Source organism: Myotis lucifugus, unplaced genomic scaffold (genome assembly GCF_000147115.1).
Source record: "Myotis lucifugus unplaced genomic scaffold, Myoluc2.0 scaffold_278, whole genome shotgun sequence".
NCBI classification, from domain to species: domain Eukaryota; kingdom Metazoa; phylum Chordata; class Mammalia; order Chiroptera; family Vespertilionidae; genus Myotis; species Myotis lucifugus.
The window spans coordinates 1295686-1307782 of record NW_005871326.1 but is presented as its reverse complement, the minus strand read 5'-3'; positions in this window follow the sequence as shown (position 1 = coordinate 1307782).

Below are 12097 nucleotides of genomic sequence, written 5' to 3'. Positions count from 1 at the left end.
AAAGTAACTGTTAATGAGTGTGAGACTTCCTTTGGGGGTAATAAAAATATTCTGGAATTGGATAGTGGTGATGGTTGCAAAACCTTGTGAATAAAGTGAATTGTGGTTAAAATTCACTTTAAAGGGATGAATTTTATGGTATGTGAAATATATCTTAATTTTTAAAATTCAGCACAACTTTTCAGAATACTGTATTTAGGCATTATTCATTGCCCATGAGCAAAAATTACAAGAGGCATAAGGAAAGAGAATTTTTGAAATAATCTTAACTTGAAAGAGATTTTAGGCATTAAATTAAATAGAAACCAAATCCATAGTGGGGGTTTGAAACCCTTCTTGTCTCTGCTGAGGAGTTGGTGATTGACAGCAATCGGTCTGCCTGAGCCGGAAGGCGGCTTCGGCCAGGGGCAGCAGCGAAGACCAAAGGTGGCTCCGGCCGGAGCGAAGGCCTGGGTCCCAGGTGGCGGAGGAAAACCGGTGCCGGAGGAAAACCGGTGCCGGCAGCCAGGGGAAGGGAAAGCTTTGCACGAATCACTTCGTGCAACAGGCCTCTAGTCATTCTATAAAAAAAAGAACAGAGGGCCAAGAGTAGGAGCGATGCTTCCAAAATACTTGGCTGATTCATAGCAGCACTAGAACCCAAACCCAGTGTCCTGGCCTTCAGTCCAGTGGTCTCATTTTCCTCCCTCTCCCCAGAGCTGCCAAACCACCCTCCTGGCCCCAAGCAGGTGAGTGAGAGTAGGGTGTTTGCAGAATGGCACATTCACAGCACGTCAACCCCTCCATCCTCATACCTCTGGATGCTCTGGTCACGTGGACTAATCGTTCCCTGCCCACCACTGTAGACAAAATTATATCACTCAGTCCTTGACACGGACATGGACTACATGGATGGTGGTGACTAATTTTAGTTCCTTTACTAGGCCTCCGACATTGATCTTAATGCTTTGCACATACCTGACCATTTCATCCACACAACCACCCTATGAGTTGGGCACTATTATCACACTATTATCTGTATTCTATAAGGAAAATGGGGCACAAAATATTAAAGAAGCTGTTCCCTGAGCCCCGGGCACACTGTGCATTGTCCTCAGACTGTCCAGCTCCCACGTCCAGCTCTGAGCTGGGGACAGCTCAGGCGCCTTGTTGCTCCCTCAGCATCTGTTCTGCTCTTCTCACATTACCTGTTGCGTGGTGGTGATATTTTCTTTTTTTAGCTGCATGCCAGGAAGTTTTCTGTGGGTAATTATATGGAAATAATTAGTCTTTATGTAAGCACTGCCTTGCAGGATATGAAAGACAACTTTCAAGCAGCCACAGAACCCAGGAGGCTGCTTGTAATCACTAGGCTTCATCGTCTCCAGGAGTAATTACAGATTTCAACCACTAATCACCACTTCAACTGGGTCTACACACCTTAGCGTCTTCTCAAATTATAGTAGCAATTTTCTAGAGAAAGATTAAGGATAAAGGGGCAGACATCCTGTGGTTCTATTTCCCTGCTGGAGTTTTCTCATCAGGCATGGAAAGCAAATGCTGTTTCCTGGAGCATCAATGTCATGATCTAATCACAGCCCTCTGAGTCATAGGACATGGGGGCTATGAGGGGCCTTCCAGAATCTTCATTCAGGCTCTTCTGCTTGCATATAACAGAATCCCACTTCAAACCAGAAAAGGGATTGGGGTATTTCAGGGCTCCAAGAAAGGAAGTTCAAACAAGTCACATAGGACTCATGCCTGGAACTGAAAGTTGCCAGAATTCTCTTGCTGGTTTGCCAGAACCTCAGTGATGAACATAGTCACAAAGGTAATAGCAAACTCCAACATATGTGCATACATACTCCACAAAACCCATATTGTCCCACCATACCCTCTCCCCTCATCATCCCCTACCATCACCACTGTCAGTCTTCAAAATTGAAGAGTGCTCTGATTATCTAATGCTGTGTAACAACTGCCCTAAAATTTAGTGGATTAAAACAACCATTTTATTAAATTTAAAGATTTCTTTGGGTCAGGAATTCAGGCAGGGCTCAAGGGGTGACTCTTCCTTTCTATGTGGTTTCGCTGGAGGTCACTTGGTGACAGCCAGCAATTGAATGAGCTCATGCAGAGGCCCAAGACGACTTAACTCCCAGGTCTGGTGCCTTGGTTGGCTGGAAGGCTGAGCTCAGCTGGGACTGTCAGCTGAGCATCTACTCATGGTCTCTCCAGCATGGCTGCTGCAGAGTAGTCAAATTTCTTACATGGCAGCTCAGGGCTCCCCAGAAACTCAAGGAAGCTGTGAGGCTTCTTTTGATCTAGGCTCAGAGGTCTCAGAATAACACCTCCACCACACTGTCTAGTGCAGTGATGGCGAACCTTTAGAGCTCGGCGTGTCAGCATTTTGAAAAACCCTAACTTAACTCTGGTGCCGTGTCAGATATAGAAATTTTTTGATATTTGCAACCATAGTAAAAGGAAGACTTATATTTTTGATATTTATTTTATATATTTAAATGCCATTTAACAAAGAAAAATCAACAAAAAAATGAGTTCGCGTGTCAGAGGTGACACGCGTGTCATAGGTTCGCCATCACTGGTCTAGTGAAACAAGTCACTGAAGCAAGCTCAGATTCAAGGAGAGGCGAATTGGACCCTGCCTCTCCATAAGAAGAGTATCAATTAATTTGTGGCCTCTTTAATCTCCCATAGCCAAGTTGCTAGACAACTGTCCACTCTACACAACTATTTACTGCTTGCTATAAATGAGAAATGGAAACAAACATCTGACCAATGGTGTGGGGGACTCGGAAGGCAAAGCCTCAGGATGGGCTGAGATGGAGCTTCTGTAGGTGTGCAGGTGGGAGAGCTGGCCCCCATCGATCCTGCTCATTTCATTGGTGGGCCCTAGTTTCAAGAAGTGATGGAAAAACATTATCTGTAAAGAGGGGATAAGGGTTGTGAGGCCTGAATATATTTAAGATGTATAAAGCACTTAGAACAGTGCCTGGCACATAGTAAGTGCCCGATTAGAATTCATCATTATCATCATCTTCATCATTCTTAGCTAGGCATCAAAATTTAGCTCTCAGAGGCTGATTTTTCAGGACAATAATAGAAAGCAAAGGAAGAAAGAAATGTGCTTTACAACCACTCAACTTCATTTACATGCAAATTACCATTAGTAATTTATTCAAGATTCTTAAAGTAAATAAATTTCACTTCAATGTGTTATATAATAAAACAACGATGTCGTTTTAAAGCCCTCAGGTGCCTGTCCCTACATGAATCACAGGAATGGTTACATTACATAAAGAATTGGTGATTGAGGTGACCATTTTGTGACACTGACCATTTTTCTTGCAATTCCCAGAGTCCCAAGGAGTCTTGCTACAAGCCAATGGAGTAGGAACAAGTGGATCTGCCTCCACGGCCATCAACTGCTCAGTCTAGCCTGATGTCAAACCTCATGTCCTTTAGTAAGCTGGAGGACATTTCTGCTTGTTAGAAAGTGAACTTTCTGGGTTCCATCATTAGATTTTCAAGGCCCCAAAAACTCGCAGGTGCCATGGTATCAATCTTCAATAAAAAGAAAGACCACCGATATGAAAAGCTCATACAGAACTTTTCTGTAACTCAGGGTACACTGATCTGACAGAACACCTGGTTCTAAGATGGTTCCTTAACGCTTGGACAGAACAATGACCTCTAGTAAATGCGGAAGAAATGCTGGAACTGCCTTGGCAGAGTGTTGACAGGATCAAAAGGCTGAGTGAGGTGGGAACGGTAGAAAGGACTTACTGAGTGAGACCTGAAAACCCACCAACTGACTATAAGCCAGGCGGACCCAGAGACACTCCCTTCAGTTAGACAATGAAGAATGCATGGCTGAGAAGGACTCTGAAATATTTTAAAAGCTTGGGTTAGCTGTCCTCTGAAGGTCAGTATTAGAAATGGGAGGATTGGCCATTGAGCTGGGCTCCATAGAATGAGTCAGACTAAGAGGATTCTGGAATTGCAAATGGCAGTGCTGAACTGTCAGAAGCAAGGTGGACGTAGTTATCTATTGGTCAGCAAGACTTGGAGTGGCAATCAGGGAGCTTGAGCAGCAGGTATCTGTAGCAATCATACTGTTGCAAGGAGGGATAATAGATGGGGAGCAGACCAGGTATTACTTAACTTGTAAAACTAATAAAACAAAAAAACTGGAGAGTAGAGACCTGCATAAGCTACAATAATAAAAAAGCATGGTCCTTCCTCTTGTTTCCACACCTAAGTCAGTACAGAAGTCCAGAACCCATTGATTTAATGAGGGATAAGTCTGCTTGAGGAAGGAATCTACAGAAGCACTGTAAGTATAGTAAATATTTCCCCTAAAGGTACATGTGTCTACCTGCTAGTGTAACTATACTGGAGAAATAGGAATACTGTGCGCCTGAAATACAATCATATTCCTGTAGTTAGAGCAGAAGACTGGGGAGGTGTGCCAGATGACAAATGGAATTCTGTTTATAATGTAGAATTGGAATAGATATTCTGAATAGCTGGTGGAACTGTCACATTGATTCCCTGAACTGTGGAGTAAAAGCCAGAATAATAGGAAGAGTTATATGGAGCCCTTGAAACTCTTCCTACATCTAGTCAAGATAATAAACCAGGAGCCATGTCACATCCCAGGTGGAATTGCAGAACTTAGAGCCATCATCAAAGACTTAGATCACAGATAAGTGACAATCCCCATCGAGTCACCTGGCTGTCCCCAGCAAAAACTAGATGAATCCATGACAGAGGACAGTGAACTACCATAAACTTAATGAAGTGATGACCCAAATTTCACCAGCTGTGTCAGATACAGTATCTTCACTAGAACAAATCAACACAACCTCTGGCACTTAGTATATGCCAATGGTCTGACAAGAATATTCTTCTCAAACTTTACCCATAAGAAGGGTCAAAAGATGTTCATTTTTTTTAATATGAAAGGGGGAGCACTGACATTCGCTCTTCCTTGTCTAAGAGCTCTCCTTTGCAGTATAGTATGCAGAGATTTCTGTTCTCCTGGTATTCTGCACACATCACATTTGTCCATCATACTGATAATATCAAAGCCAATTTTAACTATGGAGCAAGAAATAAACTACTTTAGATTCCCTATTTTAAAAAGTGTGCCAGGAGGTAGAAGGAAAAACTCCACAAAGATTAAGGAGCCTGCCACATCGATGAAGTTTTTAGAGGGACAATGGTCTGGGATATGTTAGCAAATCCTCCCTTGGGTGAAGGATACGTTATAGTACTTTGTAATTGCTACCACTAAGTAAAAGATAGAGTACTTCTATACATAGTGGACCTTTTTGGATTTTAGAGGCAACATATATGGTTCTTGAGAATAGTGTTCCAACTCATTCTGCCGGCGACCGATTCCAGCATGTCATAATTTCAAGAGTTTCATCAAAAGATTGATGAGACTTGGGGACTCAACAGGGTTGAGTCACACATGTAGTCACCTGTTGGGAATGGCTAAAGGCATTTCCCCAAACCTGAATAGGAAACATTAAACTGATTGTGGCTGCCAGACAGCTAAAAGGCATCTTAATCTACATGTTATTGCCTCCTACTGGCCAAACACCTGAACAGCCGTAGGCTAATTCCCCCATTCTGACAATGGACTCTGTACTAAACCCTGACCCTTTGAAGTGTATATCTCTGCCTCGCCTCAGGACAAATTGTGTTAATAAAAAGCATGGGGTCCTGGGGACAGAGAGAACCTAAGACCTTAGACTTAAGATCTTGGATCTTAGCTCCTTTAGCTAAGCTCCTCTGACTCCTAAATGCCTTTCAAAATTATATCTCATCTCCAGACTCTTAATTAGTCCCTGGACTCTTTAATCTACGCACGGCCTTCTCCAGATTCCTGAACCCTTCTTGATGCTGGAATAAGAACCCCGGCATCATACATCAAGTGATTAAAAAGCTGCCAGTGTTGAGCGACATTCAGAGAAGACTGCTAAACATCAAGAGTGTGGTATAAGCTGTCTTTCCATTTGGCCATATGATCTAATGGGCCATATGGATACAATAGACTAGAAATATCCATAGAAGATAAGGATGGTGTCTAGAGTCTGACAAGACCTGGTAGGAGAACCTAGAGTTCTGGAGCGATGCCATGCCAGAGAAATATTTGCCTTTTGAGAAAAAAAACAATTTGTAAAGAGCTACTGGGCACTGGTAGAAACTGAATGAGTATGTGACTAGAGTTGCCCATCATGAACTGGGTATGATTAGATTGATCAAATCATATGGTCAGCAGTGCAGCAGCAGTCCATTGCTATAGAAACTATACATTCAGGATCAAAATCAGGTAGGTTCCAAAGGAGGAAATAAATTGTATGAATAGTTGACACATGGCACCTGACCTCTGTTTGTCTAACATCTCTTTCTTGACTCACACCAATGGAAGGAGAGGATTCTCAGGCCCCTTCACAGATGGGTTTCCTCAGTATATGGGTGCCAGCTATAAATGGGCTGCTTCTGCCCTAAACTCTCACTCAGGGGTGGGCTTAAAAGGCAGATTGGCAGAATTGGAAATACAACTCTTGGTGGTTCACTGTGTGCAGAGGAAGAAGTGGTCTGAGGTATGGATATACTTGATATACTTGCACTTTTGGCTCGTGGCAAATGGTTTGGCTGGTTGTTCAGAGCCTAAGAAGGAGCAAGAATGAAAGATTAGAGACAAGAAAGTCCAGGGGAAAGTCATGTAGATAAACCTATGAATGTATACAAATCTTTGTCTCTCACATTAATGCCCATCAGAGAACATCATTGCTGAGAAGACATGGTTCATGCTGACCAGGGATAGAGTTCTGTGTGGGCCCAACAAGATGGTTTTCCTCATCAAGGTTGTTCTACTTCACTATTGAAAGTCAACCTGCTAAGAAAAAAGCCTGACACAGAGCCCTCTGGGGAGCACCATCCGTTTAGGAGACCTGCCAGCCACTTGTTTGCATAGGACCACTTCTATTCTCTCTGTTTCCTGTAAACCTAGGCTCTTCCCAAATGTACATCCTGATCCCCTGGGATGGAAGTCAGGGGCCATGGTAAAGGTTCCATAGAGTGTGAAGTGGAGACTACCTCCTAGTCATCTTATGCTCCTCCTCCCTGTAGACAGCAGGCAAAGAAATGGGATACTGGACTGGGGAGATAATTAACCTTGACTACCATAAAGAGCAAGAGTTCCTACTATACAATGGGAATATAGAGGAGTATGTCTGAAACCCAGGGATTCACCGTGCATCTCTTGTTGCTTTTATTAATTGCTTTTATTAACTGTGATGCTGTGAATGGGCTGTTGCAATAACCATAGCTGGACAAGGGTAAGTACGATGAGGGCTCAATTACTCAGGAATGGACATCTGTCTTAATTATCCCACCTGGTAAGCAACCTACACCAGCTGAAGGCTAGCTGAGTGAGGGCAATGTAGAATGGGAGATAGCAGAGGGAAGTGGTGGGTCTCAAATATGACCTCTGAAACAAATGCAGCAGCAGAGACCATAGCTTGTTCTACTAACCCAGCGGTTCTCAATCTGTGGGTCGTGACCCCTTTCACAGGGGATGCCTAAGACCATCCTGCATATCAGATATTTACATTATGATTCATAACAGTAGCAACATTACAGTTATGAAGTAGCAACGAAAATAATTTTATGGTTGGGTCACAACATGAGGAACTGTATTTAAAGGGCCAGAAGGTTGAGAACCACTGGGGTTAGTAACTAACCCCTTGAATTCTTTGCATATTTTGTCACTGACTGGCACTTTGAAGGGTGCTCCCTAGTAGAGGGAGTTTAATGGGGGAGAAGATAAGATCTCTTGGATATGAGTAATCCAAGAGATAGATTGTTTTGAAGACTTTCTTTTCTCTCAGCCCCAATTTTCACTCCTGCTGCTGTCACAGTGACAGATCCCACATAGAATCCAAGAAACTTCATGCAGGAACAACCCAGTAATGCCTTGGTTTGGGCCACAAAACTCTTTTATCTCATTTCCTGATCCAGGATTTCTCTGAAGCTCCTGGAACCTGCAGAGAAATCTACTCCACGTTCAGACAAGTGTACCCCAGAAGTGCAAGGAAGTTAAGGCCCATGTGGCTGTCCTTGACCCTTATGGGAGGGAAGCAGATAGATAAACGCTTCCTCCTTTTGTCCTAAGAAGCCAATTCTGAGATGCACTTTTCCAGCATTCCTCAGAAGTGTCTTTGGGATTGAGCAGCAGTCACCAATAGTAACGGTCAATTCGTACTCAATTCGTACTGGCTTTCCCTCATACTGACTCATGAGAGTTCATTGTGTTCATCTCTTCCTAACTCCACATTCAGTGATTTCGGATTGAACTTGGCCCTGAAAAATCACAAATTGGTGTTACTGGGGTTTTTTCAGAGACCTGGTTAATAAACATTTATCAACACACTACGGCTTTTTTTCTTTCCTTCTTCACTCCCTCTGCTCCTTACACCTGCTTACTCCAATTCCATTACCAAATAAACTACATGCACATAGGCCTTTGTATCTGATTCTGCTTTCACAAGAGTCCCAGTTAAGAAACATATTTACCTCATAGTGGTGTCAAGAGGTTTAATGGGATCATAGTGTAGTATTGTGACTATCGCCAAGACTGAACAGCCAAGACTTTGGAAAATTTACCCACTTGAAATGGTTTTATATAACTTATTGTCTCTTAAGGACCATGAGACCATAGTACTTTAGAATTCAACTACCAAGCATCCTGAAGCAGAAAACAAGAGCGGCTTCCTGTCTTGTTCCTGGACAGGGTGACTTGGAGAGGTTGAGTGACAAATGTTCCAGTGGTCTCCTACTGAGGCAGGCTGGGCTTGCAGTATCTCAGGGCTGCTAGACTATTCCATCCTCCTTGTTCCTCTGTCAGGTATTATGAAGCCTAAACTCTAGCCCCAGCCAGGAGGAGCACAAAGAACCTGAGCTGATTCCTTGAAATTGATAGAGAGTTAATTTCAAGAATAGCATGTGATTGAATTTGAAAACCCTCTGTTATTTCCACTAACTTTATGGGCATATGCCTCAGCCAGATGGCTAGATGTGTATGTGAATATGTATGTGTCTTTTAGGATGAGAAAGCTTCTCTGTCCAAGATGGTAGCCACTGGCCACTTGTGACCATTTAAATTAGTTACAATGAAATAAAATGTTGCTCTTGGTTCCATAGCCAAATTTCAAGTTCTCAGTAGGAAGTAATTACAGGAGTGATATCATCAAAATGACAAAACTGGAGTGATGTAAGATGATGGATCCTATATAATAAAAGCCTAATATGCTAAGTGTCCGGCCAGCCATTCAACCAATCAAAGTGTAATATGCTAATGTATGCTAAGACCACTCAACCGCTCACTATGACATGCACTGACCACCAGGGGGCAGACACTCCAACCGATAGGTTAGCTTATTGCTGGGGTCCCGCCAATAGTGACTGAGTGAGACGGGCCAGACATGCCATGGAGCCCTCCCACAGTCCCTCCGTGGCTGGCCAACCTCCCACATCTCTCCCTAGTCCTGATCATGCACCGGTGGGGTCCCTCGGCCTGGCCTGTGCCCTCTTGCAATCCAGGCTGAGAGACACACCCCGCAGGTGCACAGATTTCATGCACAGGTCCTCTAGTATGTTAATAAACCTTACTGTAGTAAGTAATCATTTGCAATATATACCCATATCAAAACATTACATTGTACAATTTATACTTACACGATGTTATATGTCAATTATATCTCAATAAAGCTTGGGGGAAAAGAAAAAAGTAATCAGTGCTCAATAGCAACATGTGGCTAGTGGCTGCCATATTGAACCCCACAGATATGGAATACTTCCATTAACACAGAAAGTTCTTTTGGATGGTGCTATGAAAGACCTGTAGCAGTTGGAACCCAGGTCTAGAGTGTCGTGGGACAACCATAGCTGAATGTGTCTATTCCCTACACTTGGAATGTTGTTGCCGAACCTCTGAGCGGCCTTCTTCCCCTTGAAGCCAGGGAGAACTGCACTAACCATTGGGACCGCCAGTGACACCTTGTGGCAGCAAAAGCAACAAAAGTTAAAAGATCCCCTCTCCTTAAAGACCTGAGCTGAGTTTCTGGTTTTCTGTCCTCTGAGCACATGTAACTAGCATCCGCCCATTGTGATAGAGAGGAATGATAACATTTATTATCTCTTCCCGTGCTACAGTGAGTGTGTAAGTTGTTCACGTGTACTTTTCACAGAACAACCACCTTAAGAAGTGGATGCTATTAGTATTACCCCTCTTTTAGGGATGAGGTAACTGAGGCTCAGGGAGACTGATTAATAGTCTGAGATCATCAGTGGTAAGGCTGGGAAGAAAACTATTCTTGTGCTGGTAGATCGGGTTTCATAGTCGTGTAGTTTGAATATGAAAAGGAACGTGATCTTATTCTTACTCCCAAATGGAAGATATACAGAGCACAGGAGGAATGCTGCATGTGTTCATTTTTTTCTCCATCCCTTCCTCTTTTTTTGGGGGGGGGGGAGGATTTCTCATTAACCTTTTTTACCTTCAGCAGTCAATCAGATTTCCCTGTTCACAGATTCCTAACTCCAAAAACAATACAGTTGACGATGGTACTTCAGCAAGACAGCACAGTACAGAAAATAAATTCCATTACATTTTAAATAATAAACTTACTACCTCGATACATTACACCTCGCTTAAGAGAGTCAAAGCATGTCAATGCTGGGTTCATTTGACAGCCATTTCAGAGTCTTTTTATAAATGTATACTAAAGAACAAAAGTATAGTATTACCTGCAAAGGATTTTCAAGGTCTCCAATTGCCAAATTTTTTTATTTTATTTACTTATTTTTTTGCAACTCAGACATTGACTTCTGCTGCATGTCAAGTGCACTTTCATGCGCTTCCCCCACCTGTCAATCATCCTGAGTCCTTAATTAAGGCTCTTCCAAGGAGACTCTGACATCCCAGAGAGTGATGCTTCCACGCGGCTCCTCGCCCTCTTTCCCAAATCAAAAACCATGTCAGCAGCCCTGGTCAGAAAAGGCACTTGCTATTTCTTGGGGAGATATTTTTAACGTGCGGTTGGGGAGATGGAGTGTGCTTGGGGAATGCTGAGTCGCCGGAAGCAGGGCAGTAGGAACTGGCCGAGCCTGATTAAACGGCTTCCAGAGCCCCCCTCCAGCCAACAGCAGCTAAGTGTCGTTCCGATGATTCTCTGTGGCTAAAAAGATCTAGGTGTTGCCTCCCGGAAAGCTTACACTCAGCAAAAACAGAGCCGGACAGCGCAGAAAGGGCTTCCAGGCACCAGCTGTGTCTAGGGCTGCTCAGCTTCCCAGCTTCCCTGAGCAAGCAGCATTCTTGTTTTGGGCCAGGATTACTCCATGGAACCTCTGCTTCAGAAAAGCCAATGAGAGCCAAGGGGCGGGATATGAACGGAAGCAAAGGGCAGGTGGGGATGGATGATGAGAGAGAATGGTTTGTAGTGGGACTCAGATGTTGCCTGTTCTCTTTGAACGATACCCTTGTTTCTGGAGGACACCCTGGGTAGTGGAAGAGTCAGAGCATTGGGTACCACCCACATGTGTGGTCCTTGTCCCATGAAGTATTTTTGGAGCCCTAACCCAAACCAGCCCCTTCTCTCCCCATTTATCGGCAATAGGTGGATACCCACCCTCACCCCAGCAGCTGCTGGTTCTGTTCAACATCTTGGCTCCCTGAAATGCTGGGGCTCTGCACCCAGACGACCTGCCGGTCAGGCCCTGCTCCCCGGGGAAGGAGGAAAGGGACACCATTCTTCCTGTCCTGGTACCACTGTGGCTACCACCTGTATATGTTTCTCCTAATTGAGATGAGTGAGTATAGCGGTGGGGTCTAGCAGTAGCCTATACATTATTCTTAATGTGGAGAATAAGAAGCCTACAGGTATTGTTTCCAAAGCTTAATGAAGTAAAAATTCAAAATGGGATTTCTGTGATGGTTTCTGCTACATAAAAACCCCATAGTCATATGAACAAAGACCAGAAGAGAACAAGAAACAATGAAATATTCAGATTATAGCAGTGG